General features: G+C 46.9%; 12 non-coding genes and 1 pseudogene across 12 annotated transcripts; all 13 read left to right on the top strand.

Annotated features, from left to right (window-relative positions):
* The first annotated feature begins 16,595 nt into the window (after positions 1–16,595).
* Positions 16,596–16,758, top strand: LOC134996762 (U1 spliceosomal RNA). Its single transcript, XR_010199341.1, has one exon. It is a non-coding gene; the product is annotated as a U1 spliceosomal RNA (small nuclear RNA).
* A 629-nt stretch (positions 16,759–17,387) lies between these two features.
* On the top strand, positions 17,388–17,551 carry LOC134996749 (U1 spliceosomal RNA). Its single transcript, XR_010199328.1, has one exon. It is a non-coding gene; the product is annotated as a U1 spliceosomal RNA (small nuclear RNA).
* Positions 17,552–17,703: 152 nt separating this feature from the next.
* On the top strand, positions 17,704–17,866 carry LOC134996771 (U1 spliceosomal RNA). The gene has a single exon (XR_010199346.1). It is a non-coding gene; the product is annotated as a U1 spliceosomal RNA (small nuclear RNA).
* A 671-nt stretch (positions 17,867–18,537) lies between these two features.
* Positions 18,538–18,701, top strand: LOC134996746 (U1 spliceosomal RNA). Its single transcript, XR_010199325.1, has one exon. It is a non-coding gene; the product is annotated as a U1 spliceosomal RNA (small nuclear RNA).
* Positions 18,702–18,853: 152 nt separating this feature from the next.
* Positions 18,854–19,016, top strand: LOC134996756 (U1 spliceosomal RNA). The gene has a single exon (XR_010199335.1). It is a non-coding gene; the product is annotated as a U1 spliceosomal RNA (small nuclear RNA).
* A 671-nt stretch (positions 19,017–19,687) lies between these two features.
* Positions 19,688–19,851, top strand: LOC134996774 (U1 spliceosomal RNA). The gene has a single exon (XR_010199348.1). It is a non-coding gene; the product is annotated as a U1 spliceosomal RNA (small nuclear RNA).
* A 152-nt stretch (positions 19,852–20,003) lies between these two features.
* LOC134996764 (U1 spliceosomal RNA) lies at positions 20,004–20,166 on the top strand. The gene has a single exon (XR_010199343.1). It is a non-coding gene; the product is annotated as a U1 spliceosomal RNA (small nuclear RNA).
* Positions 20,167–20,837: 671 nt separating this feature from the next.
* Positions 20,838–21,001, top strand: LOC134996751 (U1 spliceosomal RNA). The gene has a single exon (XR_010199330.1). It is a non-coding gene; the product is annotated as a U1 spliceosomal RNA (small nuclear RNA).
* A 152-nt stretch (positions 21,002–21,153) lies between these two features.
* LOC134996758 (U1 spliceosomal RNA) lies at positions 21,154–21,316 on the top strand. The gene has a single exon (XR_010199337.1). It is a non-coding gene; the product is annotated as a U1 spliceosomal RNA (small nuclear RNA).
* A 671-nt stretch (positions 21,317–21,987) lies between these two features.
* On the top strand, positions 21,988–22,151 carry LOC134996748 (U1 spliceosomal RNA). Its single transcript, XR_010199327.1, has one exon. It is a non-coding gene; the product is annotated as a U1 spliceosomal RNA (small nuclear RNA).
* A 152-nt stretch (positions 22,152–22,303) lies between these two features.
* LOC134996760 (U1 spliceosomal RNA) lies at positions 22,304–22,466 on the top strand. Its single transcript, XR_010199339.1, has one exon. It is a non-coding gene; the product is annotated as a U1 spliceosomal RNA (small nuclear RNA).
* A 662-nt stretch (positions 22,467–23,128) lies between these two features.
* LOC134996744 (U1 spliceosomal RNA) lies at positions 23,129–23,292 on the top strand. The gene has a single exon (XR_010199323.1). It is a non-coding gene; the product is annotated as a U1 spliceosomal RNA (small nuclear RNA).
* Positions 23,293–23,444: 152 nt separating this feature from the next.
* Positions 23,445–23,586, top strand: LOC134996767 (U1 spliceosomal RNA; annotated as a pseudogene).
* The last annotated feature ends 264 nt before the right edge of the window (positions 23,587–23,850 follow it).

Below are 23,850 nucleotides of genomic sequence, written 5' to 3'. Positions count from 1 at the left end.
CCAGCAATATTGTGTGTGCATTAAATATGGGCAAATTCCAGCACGTCCCATGTTTTGCACATACCTTGAATTTGGTGGTGCAGAATTATTTAAAAAACGAGAGGGGCGTGCAAGAGATGCTGTCGGTGGCCAGAAGAATTGCGGGACACTTTCGGTGTACAGGCACCACGTACAGAAGACTGGAGCAACACCAAAAACGCCTGAACCTGCCCTGCCATCATCTGAAGCAAGAAGTGGTAACGAGGTGGAATTCAACCCTATATATGCTTCAGAGGTTGGAGGAGCAGCAAAAGGCCATTCAAGCCTATACAATTGAGCACGATATAGGAGGTGGAATGCACCTGTCTCAAGCGCAGTGGAGAATGATTTCAACGTTGTGCAAGGTTCTGCTGCTCTTTGAACTTGCCACACGTGAAGTCAGTTCAGACACTGCCAGCCTGAGTCAGGTCATTCCCCTCATCAGGCTTTTGCAGAAGAAGCTGGAGACATTGAAGGAGGAGCTAACACAGAGCGATTCCGCTAGGCATGTGGGACTTGTGGATGGAGCCCTTAATTCGCTTAACAAGGATTCACGGGTGGTCAATCCGTTGAAATCAGAGCACTACATTTTGGCCACCGTGCTCGATCCTAGATTTAAAACCTACCTTGGATCTCTCTTTCTGGCACACACAAGTCTGCTGGGGTTCAAAGACCTGCTGGTGAGAAAATTGTCAAGTCAAGCGGAACGCGACCTGTCAACATCTCCTCCTTCACATTCTCCCGCAACTGGGGGTGCGAGGAAAAGGCTCAGAATTCCGAGCCCACCCGCTGGCGGTGATGCAGGGCAGTCTGGAGCGACTGCTGATGCTGACATCTGGTCCGGACTGAAGGACCTGACAACGATTACGGAGTCGGACATGTCGTCTACTGGCACTGCATATGATTCTCTCCCCATTGAAAGAATGGTGGAGGATTATATGAGTGACCGCATCCAAGTAGGCACGTCAGACAGTCCGTACTTATACTGGCAGGAAAAAGAGGCAATTTGGAGGCCCTTGCACAAACTGGCTTTATTCTGCCTAAGTTGCCCTCCCACAAGTGTGTACTCCGAAAGAGTGTTTAGTGCCGCCGCTCACCTTGTCAGCAATCGGCGTACGAGGTTACTTCCAGAAAATGTGGAGAAGATGATGTTCATTAAAATGAATTATAATCAATTCCTCCGTGGAGACATTGACCAGCAGCAATTGCCTCCACAAAGTACACAGGGAGCTGAGATGGTGGATTCCAGTGGGGACGAATTGATAATCTGTGAGGAGGGGGATGTACACGGTGATATATCGGAGGATGATGATGAGGTGGACATCTTGCCTCTGTAGAGCCAGTTTGTGCAAGGAGAGATTAATTGCTTCTTTTTTGGTGGGGGTCCAAACCAACCCGTCATTTCAGTCACAGTCGTGTGGCAGACCCTGTCACTGAAATGATGGGTTGGTTAAAGTGTGCATGTCCTGTTTATACAACATAAGGGTGGGTGGGAGGGCCCAAGGACAATTCCATCTTGCACCTCTTTTTTCTTTCATTTTTCTTTGCGTCATGTGCTGTTTGGGGAGTATTTTTTTGAAGGGCCATCCTGCGTGACACTGCAGTGCCTCTCCTAGATGGGCCAGGTGTTTGTGTCGGCCACTAGGGTCGCTTATCTTACTCACACAGCTACCTCATTGCGCCTCTTTTTTTCTTTGCGTCATGTGCTGTTTGGGGAGTGTTTTTTGGAAGGGCCATCCTGCGTGACACTGCAGTGCCACTCCTAGATGGGCCAGGTGTTTGTGTCGGCCACTAGGGTCGCTTATCTTACTCACACGGCTACCTCATTGCGCCTCTTTTTTTCTTTGCGTCATGTGCTGTTTGGGGAGTGTTTTTTGGAAGGGCCATCCTGCGTGACACTGCAGTGACACTCCTAGATGGGCCAGGTGTTTGTGTCGGCCGCTGGGGTCGCTTAGCTTACTCACACAGCTACCTCATTGCGCCTCTTTTTTTCTTTGTGTCATGTGCTGTTTGGGGAGTGTTTTTTGGAAGGGCCATCCTGCGTGACACTGCAGTGCCACTCCTAGATGGGCCAGGTGTTTGTGTCGGCCACTAGGGTCGCTTAGCTTAGTCATCCAGCGACCTCGGTGCAAATTTTAGGACTAAAAATAATATTGTGAGGTGTGAGGCATTCAGAATAGACTGAAAATGAGTGGAAATTATGGTTTTTGAGGTTAATAATACTTTGGGATCAAAATGACCCCCAAATTCTATGATTTAAGCTGTTTTTTAGTGTTTTTTGAAAAAAACACCCGAATCCAAAACACACCCGAATCCGACAAAAAAAATTCGGTGAGGTTTTGCCAAAACGCGGTCGAACCCAAAACACGGCCGCGGAACCGAACCCAAAACCAAAACACAAAACCCGAAAAATTTCAAGTGCAGATCTCTAATAGAGGGGTCAGTAATGCAGTGATGGTTATAGAAAGGTCAGTGATGTAGTGTAGGGTATAGAGGGGTCAGTTATGTAGTGTGGGGTAAAGAGGGGTCAGTAAAGATACTAAGCTGAAGTACTTAGAACACTTCTTGAATTAAGACACAACCTGCAAGAAAAAGTATGCAATATGGGTGAAAAGGCAAATGTCAGAGGTCTGATACAAGTGACCAGCTCCACACCTTGCACCACATAGCGTTATGTTAAACTGGGATATGTTCTTTTTGTGTGTGTGTGTGTGTGTGTGTGTGTGTGTGTGTATGTGTGTGTGTGTGTGGGGGGGGGGGGGGGGGGGTGCCAAAGGAAATTTTTGCCATTGGCTCCTTTGGTCTAGAACCAGCCCTGATCACAAAATATTTTTGTCTGAGCAGACTGGACACTGATCAGCGTTGGCTCATTCTCAGCCCCCCGCCCAGCCTCTGCTGCCAACAGACTGCTATTAGCTAGTTAACCTTCTGCCTTCCCTATCTATGACACAGGCTGCTGCTAATGCTACCAGAATGTTCCCAGTGGCTTCACACCAACAGTGAATCCCAGCCGATGATGTAGGGCAGCGTGTGGGGGAGGGGGTCAGTTGCTGTGGCTCCAACATGGTAACCGCCAATGGACTGCAATGCTTTATCGAAAGGGGGGGCGCCAGTCCCTTACTTTGCCAGGGGCGCTTGGACCCCTAGCTACACCTCTGTTGACCCTAACCGATACCCCTAAACTAACCATAATTCCTGCAGTAAAAATCCATGTTTCTATGTATATAGGGGGTCATTCCGAGTTGATCGCTTGCTGCCGTTGTTCGCTGCGTAGCAATCAGTTGAAAAAAAATGGCTAATCTGTGCATGCGCATGCTCCGTAATGTGCATGCGCATCGTACGGGTACAAAGTCCATTGTGGTTTTGCACTAGTTCTAGCGATTATTCCAATCACAGAACAGGCCACAAGGAGATTGACAGAAAGAGGGCGTTTCTGGGTGTCAACTGACCGTTTTCAGGGAGTGCTTGGAAAAATGCAGGCGTGGCAGAAGAAATGCAGACGTGGCTGGGCATTCGCTGGATGGGTGTGTGACATCAAAAGCCGTCCCTCGGTTGTTAGAATCAACGCACACGAAGTGTAACTACAGTGCTGGTCTTATTTTGAAACGATTTTGCAGGCGCTCTGCTACTCAAGTATTCGCACTTCTCCAAAGTGAATATACACTCTCCAGTGGGCAGCGACAATGCGTTTGCATGGCTGCTAAAAACTGCTAGCGAGCAATCAACTCAGAATGACCCCCATAGTGTATTGCAAGAAAATATCTGTAAATCCAATGGTACCGTAAGTGCGGTATATACTCGCACTTCTTTGCGGGGTGAGAACATCTCCCCTAAGTGAAGTCAGCCCTATGAATAGAGTTTGTGTGATCCCTGTGCAGCAGTCACAGAAAGGGTTCATCTCTGCAGTTTGTCACTCAAATTACATTGCTGCATTTTTTCTAGAAGTGGATCTGAGAGCTGTTACCCGCAGACCAGCTACAATAATTATCCTGGGTACTCACTATACCAGTGGTTCTCAAACTGCACCCTGGGGTGCCTCAGGACACTTGCAGGGGTGCCTTGGATTGGTGGTCCAGGACCAATTCAAAATATTTATAGTTAGTGTTATAGGCAAAACCAGTGCTGTTGGCTGGCAATCATAACATATGTGCACAAGCAGAAGCAAATCCTGTCCCCTACCAAAGGGCCAGTGCTAGGGTGTTTGGCGCCTCCCTGCAAACTATTAATTTGGGCCCTCTCTCCAATACTTAATAAAGGGACAGTGCGCTCCTTAAAAAAAGAAGGTGTGGTATCACAAGGAAGGGGCATGGCCACACAATAGCACCCCAAATCAAAATACGCCACACAGTAGCACTATCTTATTGTCATTACACCGCATGTAATAATAATAATAATAATAATAATACCCACAGTCGCAGTGCCCTTTATACACATAACCACCATATCAGTGCAGCTTACACACATAATGCCAACAGTAGCAGTGCCCCTTCTACACATGCCCACGGTGGCAATCCTTTACATGGCAAATATCAACCTGGTTTTGCCATGTAAAGGATTGCCACTTTAAAAACAAACAATCAAACAAAAAAAACAAAAAACAACAGGAAAAAACACAAAATCTCTCACTTTCTGATTCTCACACCCTATTACATTCCTCCCTATATATTTAAATGTTTCTATTACTGTATGTTCCCTCTTCCCTTCTCCAAACTATACACATCAACATTTTTTAGTATTTCCAGGTAAGTTTTGTGATGTAGGGCATGCACAATTTTAGTTGCCCTAATGTATTTACAGCCTTCTGGAGATATGGCTTCTGGAACTGAACACAGGATTCTAAATGTGGCTGTACCAAGGACCTATACAGTGGCATTACAGGTTGAGTATCCCTTATCCAAAATGCTTGGGACCAGAGGAATTTTGGATATCGGATTTTTCTGTATTTTGGAATAATTGCATACCATAACGAGATATTATGGTGATGGGACCTAAATCTAAGCACAGAAGGCATTTATGTTTCATATACACCTTATACACACAGCCTGAAGGTCATTTTAGCCAATATTTTTTATAACTTTGTGCATTAAACAAAGTGTGTGTACATTCACAGAATTCATTTATGTTTCATATACACCTTATACACACAGTCTGAAGTTCATTTAATACAATATTTTTAATAACTTTGAGTATTAAACAAAGTTTGTGTACACTGAGCCATCAAAACACAAAGGTTTAACTATCTCAGTCTCACTCAAAAAAGTCCGTATTTCGGAATATTCCGTATTTCGGAATATTTGGATATGGGATACTCAACCTGTATTACTTTTTTCTGCTACTGGTTCTTTAACCTATGCAAACAAGCATCTGACTTGCCTTTCCTATTGCTTTGTTACATTGCTCACCTGAAATAGTAATACTTAGATAGCTTTCCTCTTGCCATTATAATGCCCTTAATATTATAGTTAGCCTTTGCATTTTTGAGACGTGTATGATTTTGCATTTTTTGGCATTAAATGTTGCCATGTTCTTGACCATTCCTCTAGTCCAGGGGCGGAACTGCCAGAGACAACGGAGTCAGTTTCCGCCGGGCTCCAGCCCTAAAGGGGCTTCCTCCATTGCCCCCCGGCTGTTACGTGCCCTTCCTACTAAATAGACAAAGGCGCTACCAGCAGGGTCTCGCAGTTTGTACATTCCATGCCGTAACACCCTTCTTTCCACCTTCACAATGAAGCTATTGGTACTTTGCAAAAAAAAAAAATTATTAGCATTGCAACTCAGCAGATCAATGCAGTGTGCAGCCACACACTCCATATATCTGCTCAGCCACAAAGCTGATTATTTCTTCACAAAGTACAAGGTGAGCTCCAAATAGAATTCTCTAGCTTAGATTATACCTTTCTATGCAAGGGTAAATAGCTCAATTGTTTGACTGCAATGCCACAGGAAATGGTTTGGATCCAAGACAGTGTGACTGAATAATAAAGAAACCTTAAGATGAGTTCATGAATGTTGTATAAGTATTAGTGAGAGAAGGGGTCAGGAGCATGCTAGGCTGCAAAAAATAAGGTAGGCTGCAAGTGAAAGTAATGATCTCCTATATATTTTCCCAGATCTGTCACTCTGTGTGGCTAACTCTGGGGGAAGTCACAGCAATGGGCGGAGACGGCATCTGCAGGACGATACACCAGTGCCAGCAGCAGACCGTAACAAAGTGACAGATCAGGGAGAATATATAGGAGGTAGGGAGGTGGCCATGGTACATGGCTGGCCAAGGGACACTAGCTCATGTACCCCTTTACCACTGAGGCTGGCCACCAAGGATGGACCTGTCACCAGTGCACATGCAATAACCTCTTCTGCTGCCCTCTTTGCAACTCAGATTGCCCAGTGCTCCCCTTTGCTAACAGTCCACAAAGTTTCCCCATCTCACGATCTGCCTCCTCACCCCCACTTTCATCTCTACAGCACACGCGCATATCATACAAGATCCCATCATGCGTACGTAGGTCTGAAATGCAAGAGGGAGGTTGGGGGGAGATTGGCATGCGCCAGCAACACCACACAGCTCACTGTGACCACAGTGGAGAGGCGCTGCAACAGGACAATACACCAACCTCGGAGCAAGGAACTGCGTCGGTCAGGAGGAGAACAATTTCAATAGCATAAAAAGGTTAATGCGTCCCACCCTATGGACACCAGACTCATCAAGTCACTGTTGCCAGAGTCTCATACAATGACTCTGAACCTCTAAGCACACTATTTGACTGTCCACACCCTGCTGTGCCTATTACCCATCTCCTCCACCACCCTCAACACTGACCCACACATCATTCACCCACAAAGATACAATAAAGGTAGTTTGGATAAATTAGCTAAATGAAATGGATTTAACCAATTTATCTAAATGACCATTTTTGGATGTTTTCCAGTGTTTGTGAGCAAATGGTCAATTGTCATTTGCTGCCACATATTAGCATAATTTTGTTTCAACTAGAAAAAAAAAATTGGACAGATAATCTAAGTGTGGATCCAGTTTAAAGGTCCGTATTCACGGCCCGATTTTGGGGAGAGATGTGTGCTGAGCGAACTGCTCAGCACACATCTCTGCCCCCGCTCAGCACAGCGTGATGTGTGCTGAGCGTACGGGGGGGGGGGGGGGCGCTCATTTCACCCCCTGTGTAGGGCATTCTGTGTGTATCCAGTTTAACAGGTGTGAGCATCATACAACTACTGACTTGCGAGTAACTATACAGCAGCTCCATACCTTGTGACTTGAAGAAACACCAGTTAACCCCGGGAATGCTGCAGTCAAAGCAACAATTTCTCTTCTTACATTCCGCTGCACTTATTGTGGGGTAGCCGCAATCCCTTCTGCTGTACGGTTCCACATTACATTGTTTCTTGTCACTTCCTGTTGATGCAGTAAGGAAACATCCAGGAATTACAGCAGCTTAGTTTTTTTTTTTTTTTAACTGGGGCAATTTAGCTAGATCACAGGGCAATTTAGCGCCTTTGGTCCTTTTTTAGGACCAGTTAATCAGACAGTTGAGCAAACTGAAAAACAGCTAACAGGAAATTTCCACTTAAATGGTATTTTCTAATCTTATCTGACCATGACTAAGAATAAAGGATACACAAGATAAACTCTTAGAGCCATGGACCTTATCCATGTTTAAGCTCCATCAAAACTGTAATCAATAGCACTACATGCTCCCACTTTACCACTGTACTATATACTCTACCTGTGTTTTTAAGGTAAAAACACCATTTAACCCCAGTGACACTTGAATTAAAGCAGCAGCCTCTGGAATAGCATTCCTTAGCATTAATCCCAGGAAATCTGCAATCTTCACGCTCTTTGATAGCCATGCTACATTGCTGTTTACTTGGATGGAGCAGAGAGCACAACATCAGGACATAGGAAATATTACAATGCATGATAAGAAAGGTGTGAGCTCTACAGCAAGGCCTCTAACCCTTTGCCAGTGCCAAATACATAGGGCTTAACTCAGATCTGATCACAGCAGCAAATGTATTAGCTAAAACCATGTACACTGCAGGGGGGGGGGGGTGTATAATATGTGCAGAGAGAGTTAGATTTTGGTGCGGTGTGTTCAAACTGAAATCTAAATTGCAGTGTAAAAACAAAACAGCCAGTATTTACCCTGCACACAAACAATATAACCCACCTAAATCTCTCTGCAAATGTTATATCTGCCCCCCCCCCAACCCTGCAGTGCACATGGTTTTGCCCACTAGCTAACAAATTTGCTGCATCTGGGAATTACAGCAGCTTAATATTTCTTTTTACAGAAGGTTCAGCAAATTAAATTATTTAGTGAAATACTGTAATCATAACAGTTACAGGGATATTGTAGGTAGATTTATTGTCAGTGGATAAATGTAAAAATTAAACCCTTAGGCATAGTTCCAAAATGCTGTCATTGCAATCCAGATTTTAAGGATATCATGCTTGAGCACAGGTGACTTAATTAGAACTTCGGTCAATGTGAATTAACCATTGGACTCAACCATGGTTATCCTTAAAACCCAGGGGTCTATTTAAGATCGATCTTAATCGATGTTGGGCTTCCAGGTTGAAAAAAAAAACACACATTTACTAACATTTTAAAATTTATATAAAAAATCATCTGTTCGTAAATGCAGTGCACATGGTTTTGCCCAACTGCTAACAAAAATCCTGCTGCGATCAACTCAGAATTACCCCCCATGGCCCTCATTCCGAGTTGTTCGCTCGCAAGCTGCTTTTAGCAGCATTGCACACGCTAAGCTGCCGCCTACTGGGAGTGAATCTTAGCATCTTAAAATTGCGAACGAAAGATTTGCAATATTGCGATAAGACATCTCTGTGCAGTTTCTGAGTAGCTCGAGACTTACTCTGCCAGTGCGATCAGTTCAGTGCTTGTCGTTCCTGGTTTGACGTCACAAACACACCCAGCGTTCGCCCAGACACTCCTCCGTTTCTCCAGCCACTCCCGCGTTTTTCCCAGAAACGGTAGCATTTTTTCCCACACGCCCCTAAAACGGCCTGTTTCCGCCCAGAAACACCCACTTCCTGTCAATCACATTACGATCACCAGAACGATGAAAAAACCGTGAGTAATATTCCTAACTGCATAGCAAATTTACTTGGCGCAGTCGCAGTGTGAACATTGCGCATGCGCATTAAGCGGAAAATCGCTGCGATGCGAAGAAAATTACCGAGCGAACAACTCGGAATGACCACCTATGTGCACTGCAGGGAAGGCAGATTTAACATGTGCAGAGAAAGTTAGATTTGGGTGTGGTGTGTTCAATCTGCAATCTAATTTGCAGTGTAAAAATAAAGCAGTCAGTATTTACCCTGCACAGAAACAAAATAACTCACCCAAATCTAACTCTTTCTGCACATGTTATATCTGCCTCCCCTGCAGTACACATGGTTTTGCCCAACTGCTAACAAAATTCCTGCTGCGATCAACTTGGAATTACCCCCATCGATTGATGTTTTCACACTGCTCGTGTATATAAGACATAGGGCCTAATTCAGTTTGGATCGTAATACGCGTTCCAACCGCAAAAACTATGAAGAGGATGGGGGCATATACGCAGGGTCCATCCTGTGCGTGTGCCTACATTTTCTCCGGGTGCCCCGCAGAAAATGCGAATGCCTCTGCCTGTCAATCAGTAGAGGGCGTACCTTCGCAGGTATATCGCGATCATGAGCCATGTCTCCCATTTTTGTCATTATAGGTGCTCTGTGAGCTGCTGGCCATGCCCCAGCCCCTCTGTCTCCCGTGAATAGAGATTGAGGCTTATTCAGACCAGATCGCTTCAATTTATTTTCACCCAGCGGGCAATTTGGTTTGCACTGCACATGCGTATGCGCCACAATGCGTAAGTGCGACGGTCCGGAGATCACAAGAAGATTGACAAGAAGAGGGTGTTTGTGTGGGTGGCAACTGAATGTTTCTAGGGAGTGTCCGGAAAAACACTGGAGGGACCCGGCGTTTTGTGGGAGGATTTGTGACGTCACCTCAATGGCTGAGTAAGTGCTGAGCTGTGCAGCTCTTGTGCACATGTGATCACACACCTGCACAGCAAATTTTCCCTTCCGCTGTAGGCGACAACTACCTGATTACAGGGATGCAAAAAACACACCCTAGCGATCAGGTCTGAATTACCCACAATGTGCATATTTGCAGAGCAACAAGCTACAGGGAGCCTTCCACCCCCCCACCCCTTTCCCATGGGAAGGGGGGGGGGTTGTTTGGGTTAGCTGGACATTCCCCAAAAAAGTGACTGTCCTGCAAAAATTGGGATAGTTGGGAGGTATGTTCAAATACATTTATTGTTTTGCATGCAGGGTAAATACTGGCTTCTTTGACATTTAGCCACAAATGCTGCACAGCTGAATTACAGTATTACACTGCAATTAACAGTTATGCTAGGACATTCCCCCTCCCAAATCTACCTCTCTCTGCATGTTACATCTGTCCCACAGTGGCGTGCGGTGAGGTCAGTGGCTAGTGAGGCACTACAGCCATAATGTCCGCCGAATCCTGCCGATGACCCTTAGCCAATGCCCGCTACTGCCTCTGAGCCGATACCCGCTGCCACCGCCAATGGCTTACAAACTCGCCCACAATCAACTGACCCAGCCCTCCACCACTAATTTCTATCTCAGTCCGATGCCGCCAATGCCCGCTGCCTGCCTGCTCATTGTTCTCGTTATATATTATAAATTTTTAAAGAAAAAAAAAATGAGTGTTTGGGACTGGGAAGGGTGAGGGAGGAGGACATGAATGCAATTTTGTTGTCCAGGGCTTCCATTAACTTAAAGGAGAAGGGTCTGAATGGGTTAAAAAAATGCGTGAGGTCCCCCCTCCTTAGTATAACCAGCCTCGGGCTCTTTGAGCCGGTCCTGGTTATTTAAATACTGGGGGAAAAATTGGACAGGGGTTCCCCGTATTTAGACAACCAGCACCGGGCTCTTAGACCGGTCCAGGTTCCAAAAATACGTGGGACAATAGATGTAGGGGTCCCCCATATTTTTAAAACCAGCACCGGGCTCCACTAGCCAGAGAGATAATGCCACAGCCGGGGGACACTTTTATGTAGGTCCCTGCGGCCCTGGCATTACCCCTCCAACTAGTCACCCCTGGCCGGGGTTCCCTGGAGGAGTGGGGACCCCTTAAATCAAGAGGTTCCTCCCCTCGAGGCACCCAAGGGCCAGGGGTGAAGCCCGAGGCTGTCCCCAGCACCCCTGGGTGGTGGGTGCCGGGCTGATAGCCATGTGTGTAAAAAAAGAATATTGTTTTTTCGTTGTGGAACTACAAGGCCCAGCAAGCCTCCCCCGCTTGCTGGTACTTGGAGAACCTCAAGTACCAGCAGGCGGGGAAATAACGGGCTTGCTGGTACCTGTAGTTCTACAACAACACAAAATACCCAAATAAAAACACAAACACACACAGCGTGACAGTAAAATTATTGAGACAGGCTGTAGCATGTGGGTGCATGTAACCCTATAAAAGTGATGGATTGGGTGACTATTACAATACCCACTGTTGCTGTCTGAAAAATGATGGATTTATAGATTGCTCTGCCGAGACATGTTTTTTTCTAAAATGCACCACAGGTATGGATGGATAGTATACTTGACGACACAGAGGTAGGTAGAGCAGTGGCCTACTGTACCGTACTGCTATATATTATATTATTTATTATTATTATTATCCTTTATTTATATGGCGCCACAAGGGTTCCGCAGTGCCCAATTACAGAGTACATAAACAAATAATCAAACAGGAAAACAGCAACTTACAGTTGACGACAATATAGGACAAGTACAGGGTAAATAAACATAGCTACATCAGCAGATGACACTGGAATAAGTATCAGGTGGCAGAAGACTGCTGGATTTGGTGCAGCTGAAGATTATTAAAGTAAGAAAAGAGTAAGCACATGAGGGAAGAGGGCCCTGCTCGTGAGAGCTTACATTCTAAAAGGGAGGGGTAGACAGACAGGGGTGAGACAGATGGGGTACATAGAGAGCATGGAACAGAGGTTTAGGATGAGATTTGGCTGGGTTTGGTGAAGAAGTGGGTCTTGAGAGCCCGTTTGAAGTTTTGTAGAGAGGTGGAGAGTCTGAGGGGGAGAGGTAGGGAATTCCAGAGAAGTGGTGCAGCACGTGAAAAATCTTGGAGGTAGGAGTGGGAGGAAGTAATCCGTAGGCAGGAGAGTCGGTGTGCATTAGCAGAGCGAAGAGGACGGGTGGGAGTGTAAAGCGAGATAAGATCAGAGATGTAGATGGGAGAGGAGTGGGTGAGGGCTTTGTAAGCAAGTGTGAGAAGCTTGAAATGGATTCTGAAAGGGAAGGGGAGCCAGTGAAGGACTAGTAAGAGAGGAGAGGTGGACGTAGTGCGTTTGGTGAGGAAAATGAGCCGGGCAGCAGCATTGAGGATAGATTGGAGTGGAGAGAGGTATTTGTCAGGAATGCCAGTCAGGAAGAGATTACAGCAGTCCAGTCTGGAGATGACCAGTGAGTGGATAAGAGTCTTAGTAGCATCCTGGGTCAGAAAAAGTCTGATCCTGGAAATATTTTTTAGATGAAAACGGCAGGTTTGTGAGAGGTGCTGAATGTGTGGTTTGAAGGAGAGGGAGGAGTCAAGGATTACTCCAAGACAGCGCGCTTGGGGGGTAGAGGAGATAGTAGTGCCATCAATAGATAATGAGATTGTAGGAGGTGAGATTATGCGGGAGGGAGGGAAGATGATCAGCTCGGTCTTAGACATGTTAAGTTTAAGAAAGCGCTGGGACATCCAGGAAGAGATAGCAGAGAGACAGTTGAAGATACGAGTGAGGAGAGTAGGGGAGAGGTCTGGAGAGGAAAGATAGATTTGAGTGTCATCAGCATAGAGATGATATTGGAAACCAAAAGAACTAATGAGCTTACCTAGTGAGGACGTATAGAGAGAGAAGAGAAGAGGACCAAGGACAGAACCTTGGGGTACCCCTACAGTTAGTGGAAGTGAGGGGGAGGTGGAGTCATGAGAGGAGACAGAGAATGAACGGTCAGAAAGGTAGGACGACAACCAAGAGAGGGCAGTGTTACGCAGACCAATGGAGTGAAGGATTTGCAGTAGGAGAGGATGGTCCACAGTGTCAAAAGCAGCAGAGAGATCAAGTAGAATAAGTAGAGAGTAGTGTCCCTTAGATTTAGCAGCATGGAGGTCATTGCATACTTTTGTAAGGGCAGTTTCAGTGGAGTGGAGAGGACGGAAGCCAGACTGGAATGGGTCAAGCAGTGAGTGTGAGGAAAGAAAGGAAGTAAGGCGGTTGTAGACAATACGCTCAAGGAGTTTGGAGGCAAAAGGGAGGAGAGAGATGGGTCGGTAGTTGGAGAGAGTGTTTGGATCAAGGGTAGGTTTTTTAAGAATAGGAGAGATGAGAGCGTGCTTGAAGGCAGAGGGGACAGTGCCTGATGAGAGGGAGAGATTGAGAAGGTGGGAAAGATGGGAACAAGCAGAAGAAGAGAGGTGGCAAAGGAGGCGGGAGGGGATAGGGTCAAGTGGGGAGGTGGTGAGGGGACAGGAATGAATGAGGGCCATGACTTCCTCTCCAGATGCATGGGAGAAAGATGACAGAGTTGGTGCGAGGGATGGGGAGGGTTGGTAAGGGATGGGAGAAGGCTGGTTACTGATAGTCTGGTGTGATGTGATGTCCTGACGTATGGAGTCAATTTTGGATGTGAAGTAAGTGGCAAAGTCAAGAGCAGAGAGTGAGGAAGGGAGACGAGGTGGAGGTGGGCAGAGGAGTGAGTTGAGAGTGGCAAAGAGGCGCCGGGGGTTGGAAGACTGGGAGGAGATGAGGTTCTTGAAGTATGACTGTTTAGCAAGAGAAAGGGCAGCACTGAAGGATGAGAGCATAAGTTTGAAATGGAGGAAGTCTGCCTTAGAGCGTGATTTCCTCCAGTGTCGCTCAGCAGTACATGAGCATTTTTGCAGATATCTGGTGCATTTGGTGTGCCAGGGTTGAGGTGTTAATTTGCAAGGGTGAATAGTGGTTGGTGGAGCAACAGAGTCAAGAGCAGAAGTAAGGGAAGCATTGTATGTGGAAGTGGCTTGTTCAGGGCATGAGAGAGAGAGAATAGGAGAGAGAAGTGAGTCAAACAGGGAGGAAAGGAATGTGGTGTCAATAGCTTCAATGTTACGCTTAGTGATGGTAGCCTTAGGAGGTAGAGATGGGGAAGTCGAGAGAGATAGGTTGAAGGAGAGCAGGTGGTGGTCAGAGAGGGGAAATGGGGAGTTGGAAAAATCAGAAATATCACAGCGGTGAGTGAAGACCAGATCCAGTGAGCTCCCATTCACATGGGAGGGTGAGGAGGTCCACTGGGAGAGACCAAGTGAAGAGGTGAGGTTAAGGAGTTTAGAGGCAGGGGATTGTGTGGGGATGTCAATAGGGATGTTGAAATCGCCTAGGATAATGGTGGGAATGTCAGAAGAGAGGAAGTGAGGAAGCCAGTAAGCAAAGTTGTCGATGAATTTGGAAGCAGTGCCAGGGGGGCGGTAAATGACAGCTACTCTAAGATGGACTGGTTGGAAGAGGCATATGGCGTGGACCTCAAATGTAGAGAATATAAGGGATGGTTCTGGTGGTATGAGTTGGTAGGAGTAACTAGAAGGTAAAAGGACCCCAACACCACCCCCATGGCGACCCCCAGGTCGGGGTGTGTGTGTGAATGTAAGGCCCCCAGCAGAGAGAGCAGCAGCAGAAGTAGTGTCAGAGGGCATAATCCAAGTTTCAGTAATGGCTAGTAGGTGTAGGGAGTTGGAAATGAAAAGGTCATGAGTGGGGACCAGTTTGTTACAAACAGATCTGGCATTCCAGAGGGCACAGGATAGGGGGTATGAGTTTGTGGGAGAGATGTGAATTAGATTTTCAAGGTATGAAATGAGTCAAAAGCGTAGATAAAGTGGGTGCAGAAATGTATTTGGAGTGTAAGAAATGAAAGGATTGTGAGAGGTTTAAGAAGCAATGGTAATTATGTTAGATGTTTTAAGTGTTTGCAGGTAAAATTGCATTGGTGCAGCTGTGCTTAAAAAACAAAATTACAATAATACAGATACAGGCATTTGTAGGTGAAATGGATGGTTTATGAAATGTCCAAGTAAGGTAGTTCTGTGCTATGTAATCAGATGCAACAATCAGGAGGTGAGTGATCTGAGGAGTAAGTGACTCACATTTGTTATTAGTTCTTCAGTTTTCTTTGTTTTGTTAGATTGGTGTGCTTCTGTTTTCCTTCTTTTTCACTTCGATTGAACGCTGACTGAACACTGCTGTTATGTGTCAATTTTATCACGCTTTGATAAAAATGCACGCTTAGATCAATAAATGCACAGCCAAATGGCTTTGCACAGCCTACACCATTGGACTTAAGTAGAAGACTATTACAAGTGAAACCAATAATTGAAATCTGTAACCACACCCCACCCCCTCAAATGCCAGGCAATAAATTACCTTAAAAACAACAACCAGGCATTCCACAAAGATTAAACTGGGTCTATATCATTCAAAACTTTAAAAAAGTACTTAAAAATCACATACTATGCAATAATGTTTCAATTTGCATTACCCAGCAGAATTAGCTTTGCATATATAGATATAGTGCAGCAGAATATATTGGTGGTTGTAGTCAATTGTAATTACCTGTAGGTGACAAGAAGAGAAGAAACGTCAATTCACAATCGATATCAGCTGAAGATAAATTAACGCTGATTGAACGCTGCTGTTATGTGTCAATTTTATCACGCTTTGATAAAAATGCACGCTTGGATCAATAAATGCACAGCCAAACGGCTTTGCACAGCCTACACCATTGGACTTAAGTAGAAGACTATTACAAGTGAAACCAATAATTGAAATCTGTAACCACACCCCACCCCCTCAAATGCCAGGCAATAAATTACCTTAAAAACAACAACCAGGCATTCCACAAAGATTAAACTGGGTCTATATCATTCAAAACTTTAAAAAAGTACTTAAAAATCACATACTATGCAATAATGTTTCAATTTGCATTACCCAGCAGAATTAGCTTTGCATATATAGATACAGTGCAGCAGAATATATTGGTGGTTGTAGTCAATTGTAATTACTCAGCAGAATTAGCTTTTCATATATAGATATAGTGCAGCAGAATATATTGGTGGTTGTAGTCAATTGTAATTACCCAGCAGAATTAGCTTTGCAAATATAGATATAGTGCAGCAGAATATATTGGTGGTTGTAGAAAATGCGAATGCCTCTGCCTGTCAATCAGTAGAGGGCGTACCTTCGCAGGTATATCGCGATCATGAGCCATGTCTCCCATTTTTGTCATTATAGGTGCTCTGTGAGCTGCTGGCCATGCCCCAGCCCCTCTGTCTCCCGTGAATAGAGATTGAGGCTTATTCAGACCAGATCGTTTCAATTTATTTTCACCCAGCGGGCAATTTGGTTTGCACTGCACATGCGTATGCGCCACAATGCGCAGGGGGGTACCCGAGCAGCGACCCTCCCCAGCTCTAGCCCAACTCCTACTTACCTGCCAGGTGAGATACTATGATCATGTAGGTGCTTCTCCCAGGGCAAGGCTCACCCATTGCACTCTGGGTGTGCTGCCCCTGTGATTTCCCCAAATGTTGGAAACTTGACTGCATAATTTGTGTTTCCCCTGGTCGGCTCTCGTATAATTCAGATCTCTTTGTCTCAGGTCTCTCTCCAGCCTAGTTTGCTGTCTGTTTCCACTTCTCTTTTCTTGAGCCGCTCCCTTCTATGCCTTCCAACACACAATGCAAACTTCAGGTAGTGCTGCAGGGCCCTCACCCTTTTAACTGCCTCACAGAGCAGCTCTGGAGCTGTTACAGTGCCCAGCTGCTGCAGAGAAATCAGCTTGAATGCTTCAGGGGCTGGGGCATTGCCAACATGAGCCCCACACCGAAGGAGGGTGGGGGTGTTTAATGCGAACTAAGGGTCATCCAAGCGCTGCAAAAGGCCGCCATGCCCTGCATACCCCTTTTCTCTTTTCATATGCAGATGAGGGTTCCAGCCAACTTTGGCCCACTGCTTGGATGACATCACCATATGCAAATCCATCTGCTGTAGGCCTTCCCCCAGGAATGCTTGCACTAGTTGTTGCATTTGGTTTGTTGTTTGGGGGTGCTTCAGTATTAGGCAGCCTTCTGCCCTCCCATGTTCATCTGAAAATATGTGTTCTCCCTGCAGTTGTTGTCCCCAGATGAGAGTTCCCTTGTGCTGCCTCAGTTGAATCTCCTTTACTTGACAGAGATGTGCCTGAGCAGCGGCCCTCCCCAGCCCTATCTCAAATCATACTTATTTTGCATAGGAGATACCATGGTCAAGAAGATTGTTCTCCCAGGGTGAGGGTCATTCATTGCATTCTGGGTATGCTGACCCCTGTGATTTCCCCAAATGTGGGAAACTTGGCTGCATTATTTGTAGTAGTGGGGGACTGTGTTTGTGCTTTCCTCTGGTCAGCTCTGGTAAAAGTCAGATTTTTTTGTCTCATTTCTTCCTCTAGCCTTATTCTTCTTTTGAGAGTTCCCTTGTGCTGCCTCAGTTGGATCTCCTTCACTTGACAGAAGGGTGCTTGAGCAGCGACCCTCCCCAGCTATAGCCCAACTCCTACTTACCTGCCAGGTTAGATACTATGATCATGAAGCTGCTTCTCCCAGGGCAAGGCTCACCCATTGCACTCTGGGTGTGCTGCTCCTGCGATTTCCCCAAATGTGGGACACTTGACTGCATAATTTGTGTTTCCCCTGGTCGGCTCTCGTATAATTCAGATCTCTTTGTCTCAGGTCTCTCTCCAGCCTAGTTTGCTGTCTGTTTCCACTTCTCTTTTCTTGAGCCGCTCCCTTCTATGCCCTTGCGCACTATCCTGACTTCTCCCGTCTGCTTACTTTGTGCCTTCCAATGCACAATGCGAACTACAGGTAGTGCTGCAGGACCCACACCCTTTTACTTGCCTTACAGAGCAGCTCTGGAGCTGTTACAGTGCCCAGCTGCTGCAAGAAATCAGCTTGAATGCTTCAGGGGCTGGGGCATTGCCAACATGAGCCCCACACCGAAGGAGGGTGGGGGTGTTTAATGCGAACTAAGGGTCATCCAAGCGCCACAAAAGGCCGCCATGCCCTGCATACCCCTTTTCTCTTTTCATATGCAGATGAGGGTTCCAGCCAACTTTGGCCCACTGCTTGGATGACATCACTGTATGCAAATCCGTCTTCTGCAGACCTTCCCCCAGGAATGCTTGTACTAGTTGTTGCATTTGGTTTGTTGTTTGGGGGTGCTTCAGTATTAGGCAGCCTTCTGCCCTCCCATGTTCATTTGAAAATATGTGTTCTCCCTGCAGTTGTTGTCCCCAGATGAGAGTTCCCTTGTGCTGCCTCAGTTGAATCTCCTTTACTTGACAGAGATATGCCTGAGCAGCGGCCCTCCCCAGCCCTATCCCAAATCATACTTATTTTGCATAGGAGTTACCATGGTCATGAAGATTGTTCTCCCAGGGTGAGGTTCATTCATTGCATTCTGGGTATGCTGACCCCTGTGATTTCCCCAAATGTGGGAAACTCGACTGCATTATTTGTGGTAGTGGGGGACTGTGTTTGTGCTTTCCTCTGGTCAGCTCTGGTAAAAGTCAGATTTCTTTGTCTCAGATCTTCCTCTAGCCTTGTTCTTCTTTCGAGAGTTCCATTGTGCTGCCTCAGTTGGATCTCCTTCACTTGACAGGGGGGTGCCCGAGCAGCGACCCTCCCCAGCTCTAGCCCAACTCCTACTTACCTGCCAGGTGAGATACTATGATCAGGAAGGTGCTTCTCCCAGGGCAAGGCTCACCCATTGCACTCTGGGTGTGCTGCTCCTGCGATTTCCCCAAATGTGGGACACTTGACTGCATAATTTGTGTTTCCTCTGGTCGGCTCTCGTATAATTCAGATCTCTTTGTCTCAGGTCTCTCTCCAGCCTAGTTTGCTGTCTGTTTCCACTTCTCTTTTCTTGAGCCGCTCCCTTCTATGCCCTTGCGCACTATCCTGACTTCTCCCGTCTGCTTACTTTGTGCCTTCCAACGCACAATGCGAACTACAGGTAGTGCTGCAGGGCCCACACCCTTTTAGTTGCCTTACAGAGCAGCTCTGGAGCTGTTACAGTGCCCAGCTGCTGCAAGAAATCAGCTGGAATGCTTCAGGGGCTGGGGCATTGCCAACATGAGCCCCACACCGAAGGAGGGTGGGGGTGTTTAATGCGAACTAAGGGTCATCCAAGCGCAGCAAAAGGCCGCCATGCCCTGCATACCCCTTTTCTCTTTTCATATGCAGATGAGGGTTCCAGCCAACTTTGGCCCACTGCTTGGATGACATCACTGTATGCAAATCCGTCTTCTGCAGACCTTCCCCCAGGAATGCTTGTACTAGTTGTTGCATTTGGTTTGTTGTTTGGGGGTGCTTCAGTATTAGGCAGCCTTCTGCCCTCCCATGTTCATTTGAAAATATGTGTTCTCCCTGCAGTTGTTGTCCCCAGATGAGAGTTCCCTTGTGCTGCCTCAGTTGAATCTTCTTTACTTGACAGATATATGCCTGAGCAGCGGCCCTCCCCAGCCCTATCCCAAATCATACTTATTTTGCATAGGAGATACCATGGTCATGAAGATTGTTCTCCCAGGGTGAGGTTCATTCATTGCATTCTGGGTATGCTGACCCCTGTGATTTCCCCAAATGTGGGAAACTCGACTGCATTATTTGTGATAGTGGGGGACTGTGTTTGTGCTTTCCTCTGGTCAGCTCTGGTAAAAGTCAGATTTCTTTGTCTCAGATCTTCCTCTAGCCTTGTTCTTCTTTCGAGAGTTCCCTTGTGCTGCCTCAGTTGGATCTCCTTCACTTGACTGGGGGGTGCCCGAGCAGCGACCCTCCCCAGCTCTAGCCCAACTCCTACTTACCTGCCAGGTGAGATACTATGATCAGGAAGTTGCTACTCCCAGTGCAAGGCTCACCCATTGCACTCTGGGTGTGCTGCTCCTGCGATTTCCCCAAATGTGGGAAACTTGACTGCATAATTTGTGTTTCCCCTGGTCGGCTCTCGTATAATTCAGATCTCTTTGTCTCAGGTCTCTCTCCAGCCTAGTTTGCTGTCTGTTTCCACTTCTCTTTTCTTGAGCCGCTCCCTTCTATGCCCTTGCGCACTATCCTGACTTCTCCCGTCTGCTTACTTTGTGCTTTCCAATGCACAATGCAAACTACAGGTAGTGCTGCAGGGCCCACACCCTTTTACTTGCCTTACAGAGCAGCTCTGGGGATGTTACAGTGCCCAGCTGCTGCAAGAAATCAGCTTGAATGCTTCAGGGGCTGGGGCATAGCCAACATGAGCCCCACACCGAAGGAGGGTGGAGGTGTTTAATGCGAACTAGGGGTCATCCAAGCGCCGCAAAAGGCCGCCATGCCCTGCACGCACCTTTTCTCTTTTCATATGCAGACGAGGGTTGAAGCCAACTTTGACCCACTGCTTGGATGGCATTACCATATGCAAATCAATCTGCTGCAGGCCTTCCCCCAGGAATGCTTGCACTAGTTGTTGCATTTGGTTTGTTGTTTGGGGGTGCTTCAGTATTAGGCAGCCTTCTGCCCTCCCATGTTCATCTGAAAATATGTGTTCTCCCTGCAGTTGTTGTCCCCAGATGAGAGTTCCCTTGTGCTGCCTCAGTTGAATCTCCTTTACTTGACAGAGATGTGCCTGAGCAGCGGACCTCCCTAGCCCTATCTCAAATCATACTTATTTTGCATAGGAGATACCATGGTCAAGAAGATTGTTCCCCCAGGGTGAGGGTCATTCATTGCATTCTGGGTATGCTGACCCCTGTGATTTCCCCAAATGTGGGAAACTTGACTGCATTATTTGTAGTAGTGGGGGACTGTGTTTGTGCTTTCCTCTGGTCAGCTCTGGTAAAAGTCAGATTTCTTTGTCTCATTTCTTCCTCTAGCCTTATTCTTCTTTTGAGAGTTCCCTTGTGCTGCCTCAGTTGGATCTCCTTCACTTGACAGAGGGGTGCTTGAGCAGCGACCCTCCCCAGCTATAGCCCAACTCCTACTTACCTGCCAGGTGAGATACTATGATCATGAAGGTGCTTCTCCCAGGGCAAGGCTCACCCATTGCACTCTGGGTGTGCTGCTCCTGCGATTTCCCCAAATGTGGGACACTTGACTGCATAATTTGTGTTTCCCCTGGTCGGCTCTCGTATAATTCAGATCTCTTTGTCTCAGGTCTCTCTCCAGCCTAGTTTGCTGTCTGTTTCCACTTCTCTTTTCTTGAGCCGCTCCCTTCTATGCCCTTGCGCACTATCCTGACTTCTCCCGTCTGCTTACTTTGTGCCTTCCAATGCACAATGCGAACTACAGGTAGTGCTGCAGGACCCACACCCTTTAACTTGCCTTACAGAGCAGCTATGGAGCTGTTACAGTGCCCAGATGCTGCAAGAAATCAGCTTGAATGCTTCAGGGGCTGGGGCATTGCCAACATGAGCCCCACACCGAAGGAGGGTGGGGGTGTTTAATGCGAACTAAGGGTCATCCAAGCGCCGCAAAAGGCCGCCATGCCCTGCATACCCCTTTTCTCTTTTCATATGCAGATGAGGGTTCCAGCCAACTTTGGCCCACTGCTTGGATGACATCACTGTATGCAAATCCGTCTTCTGCAGACCTTCCCCCAGGAATGCTTGTACTAGTTGTTGCATTTGGTTTGTTGTTTGGGGGTGCTTCAGTATTAGGCAGCCTTCTGCCCTCCCATGTTCATTTGAAAATATGTGTTCTCCCTGCAGTTGTTGTCCCCAGATGAGAGTTCCCTTGTGTTGCCTCAGTTGAATCTCCTTTACTTGACAGAGATGTGCCTGAGCAGCGGCCCTCCCCAGCCCTATCCCAAATCATACTTATTTTGCATAGGAGATACCATGGTCATGAAAATTGTTCTCCCAGGGTGAGGTTCATTCATTGCATTCTGGGTATGCTGACCCCTGTGATTTCCCCAAATGTGGGAAACTTGACTGCATTATTTGTGGTAGTGGGGGACTGTGTTTGTGCTTTCCTCTGGTCAGCTCTGGTAAAAGTCAGATTTCTTTGTCTCAGATCTTCCTCTAGCCTTGTTCTTCTTTCGAGAGTTCCCTTGTGCTGCCTCAGTTGGATCTCCTTCACTTGACAGGGGGGTGCCCGAGCAGCGACCCTCCCCAGCTCTAGCCCAACTCCTACTTACCTGCCAGGTGAGATACTATGATCATGAAGGTGCTTCTCCCAGGGCAAGGCTCACCCATTGCACTCTGGGTGTGCTGCCCCTGTGATTTCCCCAAATGTGGGAAACTTGACTGCATAATTTGTGTTTCCACTGGTCGGCTTTCATATAATTCAGATCTCTTTGTCTAAGGTCTCTCTCCAGCCTAGTTTGCTGTCTGTTTCCACTTCTTTTTTTTTGAGCCCCTCCCTTCTATACCCTTGTGCACTATCCTGACTTCTCCTGTCTGCTTACTTTGTGCCTTCCAATGCACAATGCAAACTACAGGTAGTGCTGCATGGCCCACAACCTGTTACTTGCCTTACAGAGCAGCTCTGGAGCTGTTACAGTGCCAAGCTGCTGCAAGAAATCAGCTTGAATGCTGGGGCATTGCCAACATGAGCCCCACACCGAAGGAGGGTGGGGGTGTTTAATGCGAACTAAGGGTCATCCAAGCGCCGCAAAAGGCCGCCATGCCCTGCATACCCCTTTTCTCTTTTCATATGCAGATGAGGGTTCCAGCCAACTTTGGCCCACTGCTTGGATGACATCACTGTATGCAAATCCGTCTTCTGCAGACCTTCCCCCAGGAATGCTTGTACTAGTTGTTGCATTTGGTTTGTTGTTTGGGGGTGCTTCAGTATTAGGCAGCCTTCTGCCCTCCCATGTTCATTTGAAAATATGTATTCTCCCTGCAGTTGTTGTCCCCAGATGAGAGTTCCCTTGTGCTGCCTCAGTTGAATCTCCTTTACTTGACAGAGATATGCCTGAGCAGCGGCCCTCCCCAGCCCTATCCCAAATCATACTTATTTTGCATAGGAGATACCATGGTCATGAAGATTGTTCTCCTAGGGTGAGGTTCATTCATTGCATTCTGGGTATGCTGACCCCTGTGATTTCCCCAAATGTGGGAAACTCGACTGCATTATTTGTGGTAGTGGGGGACTGTGTTTGTGCTTTCCTCTGGTCAGCTCTGGTAAAAGTCAGATTTCTTTGTCTCAGATCTTCCTCTAGCCTTGTTCTTCTTTCGAGAGTTCCCTTGTGCTGCCTCAGTTGGATCTCCTTCACTTGACAGGGGGGTGCCCGAGCAGCGACCCTCCCCAGCTCTAGCCCAACTCCTACTTACCTGCCAGGTGAGATACTATGATCATGTAGGTGCTTCTCCCAGGGCAAGGCTCACCCATTGCACTCTGGGTGTGCTGCCCCTTTGAATTCCCCAAATGTGGGAAACTTGACTGCATAATTTGTGTTTCCCCTGGTCGGCTCTCATATAATTCAGATCTCTTTGTCTCAGGTCTCTCTCCTGCCTAGTTTGCTGACTGTTTCCACTTCTCTTTTCTTGAGCCGCTCCCTTCTATGCCCTTGCGCACTACCCTGACTTCTCCCGTCTGCTTACTTTGTGCCTTCCAACGCACAATGCGAACTACAGGTAGTGCTGCAGGGCCCACACCCTTTTAGTTGCCTTACAGAGCAGCTCTGGAGCTGTTACAGTGCCCAGCTGCTGCAAGAAATCAGCTTGAATGC

Source organism: Pseudophryne corroboree, unplaced genomic scaffold (assembly GCF_028390025.1).
Source record: "Pseudophryne corroboree isolate aPseCor3 unplaced genomic scaffold, aPseCor3.hap2 scaffold_1433, whole genome shotgun sequence".
Taxonomy (NCBI): Eukaryota; Metazoa; Chordata; class Amphibia; order Anura; family Myobatrachidae; genus Pseudophryne; species Pseudophryne corroboree.
The sequence above is the reverse complement of the archived record's forward strand: the minus strand, read 5'-3'. Positions and strand labels throughout refer to the sequence as shown.